Here is a 7165-nt window from a genome sequence, read left to right as displayed (position 1 = left end):
ATTTAGATCGGTAATATTAAAGTTAAAGTTCAAGTACCAATGATTGTCACACACACACTAGGTGTGGCAAAATTATTTTTTGCATTTCACCCATCACCCTTGATTATCCCCTGGGAGGTGAGGGGAGCAGTGAGCAGCAGCGGTGGTCGCGCCCGGGAATCATTTTTGGTGATTTTACCCCCAATTACAACCCTTTTATAAATAAAGTTGATTTGATTTGATTTGATGCTGAGTGCCAAGCAGGGAGGTAATAGGTCCCATTTTTATAGTCTTTGGTATGACTCGGCCGGGGTTTGAACTAACCACTAGGCCACTGATCTAGTCTTAAACTTTGATTAGTCATATCTAGTCTTAGACTTAGATTGGTCAGATCTAGTCTTGGACTTAGATTGGTCAGATCTAGTCTAAGACTTAAATTGGTCAGATCTAGTCATAGACTTAGATTGGTCATATCTAGTCTGTCTTAGACTTAGATCGGTCAGATCTAGTCTGAGACTGAGATTGGTCAGATCTAGTCTTGGACTGAGATTGGTCAGATCGAGTCTTAGACTGAGATTGGTCAGATCGAGTCTTAGACTTAAATTGGTCAGATCTAGTCTTAGACTTAGATTGGTCAGATCTAGTCTTAGACTTAGATTGGTCAGGTCTAGTCTTAGACTTAGATTGGTCAAATCTAGTCATAGACTTAGATTGGTCAGATCTAGTCTTAGACTGAGATTGGTCAGGTCTAGTCTTAGACTTAGATTGGTCAAATCTAGTCATAGACTTAGATCGGTAATATTAAAGTTAAAGTTAAAGTACCAATGATTGTCACACACACACTAGGTGTGGCGAAATTATTTTTTGCATTTCACCCATCACCCTTGATTATCCCCTGGGAGGTGAGGGGAGCAGTGAGCAGCAGCGGTGGTCGCGCCCGGGAATCATTTTTGGTGATTTTACCCCCAATTACAACCCTTTTATAAATAAAGTTGATTTGATTTGATTTGATGCTGAGTGCCAAGCAGGGAGGTAATAGGTCCCATTTTTATAGTCTTTGGTATGACTCGGCCGGGGTTTGAACTAACCACTAGGCCACTGATCTAGTCTTAAACTTTGATTAGTCATATCTAGTCTTAGACTTAGATTGGTCAGATCTAGTCTTGGACTTAGATTGGTCAGATCTAGTCTAAGACTTAGATTGGTCAGATCTAGTCATAGACTTAGATTGGTCATATCTAGTCTGTCTTAGACTTAGATCGGTCAGATCTAGTCTGAGACTGAGATTGGTCAGGTCTAGTCTTAGACTGAAATTGGTCAGATCTAGTCTTAGACTTAGATTGGTCAGATCTAGTCGTAGACTTAAATTGGTCAGATCTAGTCATTGACTTAGATTGGTCAGATCTAGTCTTAGACTTAAATTGGTCAGATCTAGTCTTAGACTTAGATTGGTCAAATCTAGTCATAGACTTAGATCGGTCAAATCTAGTCATAGATTTAGATCGGTAATATTAAAGTTAAAGTACCAATGATTGTCACACACACACTAGGTGTGGCGAAATTATTTTTTGCATTTCACCCATCACCCTTGATCACCCCCTGAGAGATGAGAGGAGCAGTGAGCAGCAGTGAGCAGCAGCGGTGGCCGCGCCCGGGAATAATTTTTGGTGATTTAACCCCCAATTTCAACCCTTGATGCTGAGTGCCAAGCAGGGAGGTAATGGGTCCCATTTTTATAGTCTTTGGTATGACTCGGCCGGGGTTTGAACACACGACCTACCGATCTCAGGGCGGACACTCTAACCACTAGACCACTGATCTAGTCTTAAACTTTGATTGGTCATATCTAGTCTTAGACTTAGATTGGTCAGATCTAGTCTTAGACTTAGATTGGTCAGATCTAGTCTTGGACTTAGATTGGTCAGATCTAGTCTAAGACTTAGATTGGTCAGATCTAGTCATAGACTTAGATTGGTCATATCTAGTCTGTCTTAGACTTAGATTGGTCAGACCTAGTCTTAGATTTAGATCGGTCAGATCTAGTCTTCGACTTAGATTGGTCAGATCTAGTGTTGTGGCAGGTGCCAAAAGCTCAGCAGACTGCCGTTGGCTTTGACAGTAGGGTTGATTGTTTGCATCAAAGCAGTTGTTTTTCTCACTACGATAGGGCGAAACCATCCTTGCCCAGGCACACCTTGCTGGTTTTGGAGTATACATATTTGGGGTTTTGGCCCCAGCTGCTATAGACTAGATCTGACCAATCTAAGTCTAAGACTAGATCTGACCAAGAGAGGCGAAACGTCTTCTAAGACAAACCAAACAGTCCAGTTATTAAAGTAAATTAAATTGTAAGATGAGAAACAAAAATTACTGAGAAATTGGGCTACAACGATTGTTCAAATTAACCAATTAGAAAAAAGCTTAAATTTATATTCTTCGATAAATCGTTTAATGAGAATAAAAATTGACAAAATCCAGACTGCATGGAGTGCCTGGACATTTAAACACACACAGCCTTTTCAATGGAGCGTACATAAGAGTGTGGTGTGTGGGTGCTATGTAGTAAAGAAAAATGCACACATGTTGAAAGTGCAATGTAAATGTTGATAATGTGCATTTTTTTTTAGACAAAAAGAATGAAGGTTAAAGCAAGCAGAAACACCATTCATTCATCTATCCATTTTCTACCACTTGGTGCTGGAGCCTATCCCAGCTGCACTCGGGCGGAAGGCGGGGTACACCCTGGACAAGTCGCCACCTCATTGCAGAGAAACACCAATATTTATTTCAAATATTTTCCCTAAAATACACATTGGGCTATAAAGTTTGTTTTATCCGATTACACGGTTATTCAAACAATCGATAATTACCCCATGACTGAAATAATCGAGAGTTGCAGCCCGATTGACTGAGAAATTAATGTTTTTACTTTATTCCACAAAGTATATAACAATCAGTGAAAAATCCATGAACAAACTCAAAGTGAAAGATGTCCTGTAAACAGGACATTCAGTGCAAAAAGTATGTTTATCCATTACTGTTAGTGTAATTAGCAGCAATTAAATGGTAAATGGGTTGTACATGTATAGCGCTTTTCTACCTTTTTAAGGAACTCGAAGCACTTTGACACTATTTCCACATTCACCCATTCACACACTGATGGCTATTGCAGGGGTGTCAAACTCATTTTAGCTCAGGGGCCACATGGAGGGAAATCTGTGCACAGGTGGGCCGGACTATTAAAATCATGGCATCAAAACTAAAAAATAAAGACAACTTCAGATTGTTCTCTTTGTCTTACTTTGGCCAAAAATAGAACAAACACATTCTGAAAATATTACAATAAAAATTTAGAAAAAAATACCGGCAGCGGTAAAGTTTAGACCAGGCCCGGCCCTAACCAATCTGGCGCCCTAGGCAAGATTTTAGGTGGCGCCCCCCCACATCGGCAGTGAAGTGTATATACTCACAAGAAACCGAATAGCTTTGTCTTTGACCTTTTTTTTTACTTAAATAAAGCAAATTAACAATCAGAATAGTTAACAAGATAAAAAAAAATATGAATAAATAAATGAATGCAAAAAATAAAAAATGAATATATGAAATACAATATTTTTTACATACATATTGCTTAATTTACATTAATGATGTGCACTTTAACAACTAGGCTTACAACTATACCTAATATATAAAGGGGTGGAAAAGTGACTATTACCTGCAGGGCAAACATTAGCTAACCAGAAGGCAATAACAATGTAAACAAAAAACACCTGCTTAAAAGATCTAATACAAGGAATGTAAGGTGGGAGTACTGTAATTACCTAACGTTACATTATTATTTTCCATAACAATTTAGCCCCCTCCACAATATTAACCCGACGTTAAAACAGAACTAGCTATTTATTGATTAGCAATTGCCGAATCATGTAACATTAGCTTAATGCTAAAAAGCCAGGTTACTATCACATTCTGTAACAGACAAATAATTTCATGTAGGCTAACGTTACCTACCTGCTACCTCTTGTCTTTTTCTCGTTTCTCCTCCTCTTCTTTTCTCTTTTTTCTTCCCTGGGCACCTGACAGTTTTGGCCGTTTTGACATCTTGTGTTGATTTTTTGATGTGGTGACGTCCAAAAAGAGTCATGATACGGGAAGGGAGGGGGCGCACCGTGCGGGGGGAGGGGGGGGGGGGGCGTAATGTTGTAACAAATAATATTTCTATTATATAGGCTTTACTTTGCATTTTAATTAACGTGGGATTATTTTTTGTATTTAGAAATAATAGTACCAACTTTTTTTTTATTTCTCCAACATTTGTGGCACTGGCGTGGCGCCCCCTGATGGACGGCGCCCTTAGCATTTGCCTATACGGCCTATGCCACGGGCCGGCCCTGGTTTAGACCCATGAAGGGTAGAAGAAAGTGAATGAATGTTTATAACTGAATAAATTTACACATGTATAAAAATGTGTTTTCTTTTGTATTCTTTTTTTTTTTAAAATGAATTAAGTAACGTTTATGACAACCTTTTTCCAAAACACAATATAGAATGTGAGATATAACAGGATAATGCATGCATTTATCATTTGTTTTCAAAACGGTTACAAAAAAGTGGGACCCAAAAATTTACTGTGGGACCCCATTTTTCTGACTTGATGGGGTCCCAGGGACCCCATTTTGAAAATTCCTAGCGCCAACACTGATGGGAGTATTGGTGCATGCAAAACAGCAGCAGGCGTCTGTGGCCTGCGGGCCGGTTCTAATACTAATCAAATATCATGGGGCCATAGATAATTCATTATTGGCTTTGACACCTAAGCCCTATTGCAATAAAAGTGTGAACAAGAATATTACTGGCAATCAAACATTCAAAATTTGTTAAGCGACTAGTTGACAGTAACTAATCCTTGTCGATGAATTTTTAGACTCGACATTGTCGATTATGTCCACTAATAGTTTCAACACCAATTAAAAAATGTTGCTTAAAAGTCTAAGATCTTTTTTTTTTAATTTTGTAAATGTTTATTGGTTTGATGTTGAATATGGTCACATGTTTTAATATTTCTGTCACACTTTTTAGAATCATATTTGTCAAAGACCCAGATGTTTTAAAAGGAATTTCCCCGTATGCTGTACACCAGGTCTAGGCAAAATACGGCCTGCGGGCCACATGCGGCCCGTTAAGATGGTCAGACGTTCTACATCATTTTTTTAGACCTTTAACATCAAAACTGTCGCCGCCATTATGATGTGCAGTGCTGTTTTTTAATTACCGTAAGTCTTGAACTATAGAAAGTTATTCAATAGTTGAAATCTGCGCTTTTGGCTGTTATACGAGTTATTACGGTTATCTATGTCACATTTTACGTGATAATATATCATTTTGTAGGTGTTATTTACTGTATTTTTTTCATTTTTGTTGTGTTTTGCTTGATTGTAAAAGATACACAACTATCGAGGAGCTGGTCTGAGAAGTAAAAGAGGAGCGATGTTCATATGCTGTTAATATTCAGTGTTTTATTGTTCATAGTTAATATTGTAAATCCCACTTTCTCTATTTTAATGTACATTTTGGGTGTCCCATTCAGTAAAAAACTGTAACATTTTATTTTATAACACAAACATGTATATAATAACAACAGTTGCACAGTATTTACAGATACAAAGTCTCCAAGCAAAAACAACAAACACGTCCACATCAATAAACTGTGTCATGAGTTATACACTTAACTTAACAAATTAATGTTTACCATGAATTGATTTACGTCAGGGGTCCCCAAACTTTTTGACTCGGGGGCCGCATTGGGTTAAAAAAATTGGGCCGGGGGCCAGGCTGTATATATATATATATATATATATATATATATATATATATATATATATATATATATATATATATATATAAATATATATATATATATATATATATATATACTGCGATGAGGTGGCGACTTGTCCAGGGTGTGCCCCGCCTTCCGCCCGATTGTAGCTGACATATGCTCCGGCACCCCCTGCGACCCCAAAGGGAATAAGCGGTAGAAAATGGATGGATATAGATAGATATATATATATATATATATATATATATATATATATATATATATATATATATATACATACATACATACATACATACATGCATATGTATATATATATATATATATATATATATATATATATATATATATATATATATACATACATACATATCAATCAATCAATCAATCAATCTTTATTTATATAGCCCTAAATCACAAGTGTCTCAAAGGGCTGCACAAGCCACAACGACATCCTCGGTACAAAGCCCACATACGGGCAAGGAAAAACTCACCCCAGTGGGACGTCGATGTGAATGACTATGAGAAACCTTGGAGAGGACCGCATATGTGGGTAACCCCCCCCCTCTAGGGGAGACCGAAAGCAATGGATGTCGAGTGGGTCTGACATAATATTGTGAGAGTCCAGTCCATAGTGGATCCAACATAATAGTAAGAGTCCAGTCCATAGTGGGGCCAGCAGGACACCATCCCGAGCGGAGACGGGTCAGCAGCGTAAAGATGTTCCCAGCCGATGCACAGGCGAGCGGTCCACCCCGGGTCCCGACTCTGGACAGCCAGCACTTCATCCATGGCCACCGGACCTGTGCCCCCCACCCCCTCAAGGAAAAGGGGAGCAGAGGAGAAAAGAAAAGAAACGGCAGATCAACTGGTCCAACAGGGGGGCTATTTAAAGGCTAGAGTATACAAATGAGTTTTAAGATGGGACTTAAATGCTTCTACTGAGGTAGCATCTCTAATTGTTACCGGGAGGGCATTCCATAGTACTGGAGCCCCAATAGAAAACGCTCTATAGCCCGCAGACTTTTTTTGGGCTCTGGGAATCACTAATAAGCCGGAGTTCTTTGAACGCAGATTTCTTGCCGGGACATATGGTACAATACAATCGACAAGATAGGACGGAGCTAGACCGTGTAGTATTTTATACGTAAGTATTAAAACCTTAAAGTCACTTCTTAAGTGCACAGGAAGCCAGTGCAGGTGAGCCAGTATAGGTATATATATATATATACTGTAGGTATATAAAGGTATATACAGTATAGGCGTAATATGATCAAACTTTCTTGTTCTTGTCAAAAGTCTAGCAGCCGCATTTTGTACCAACTGTAATTTTTTAATGCTAGACATAGG

Source organism: Nerophis lumbriciformis, linkage group LG04, assembly GCF_033978685.3.
Source record: "Nerophis lumbriciformis linkage group LG04, RoL_Nlum_v2.1, whole genome shotgun sequence".
NCBI classification, from domain to species: domain Eukaryota; kingdom Metazoa; phylum Chordata; class Actinopteri; order Syngnathiformes; family Syngnathidae; genus Nerophis; species Nerophis lumbriciformis.
The sequence above is the reverse complement of the archived record's forward strand: the minus strand, read 5'-3'. Positions refer to the sequence as shown.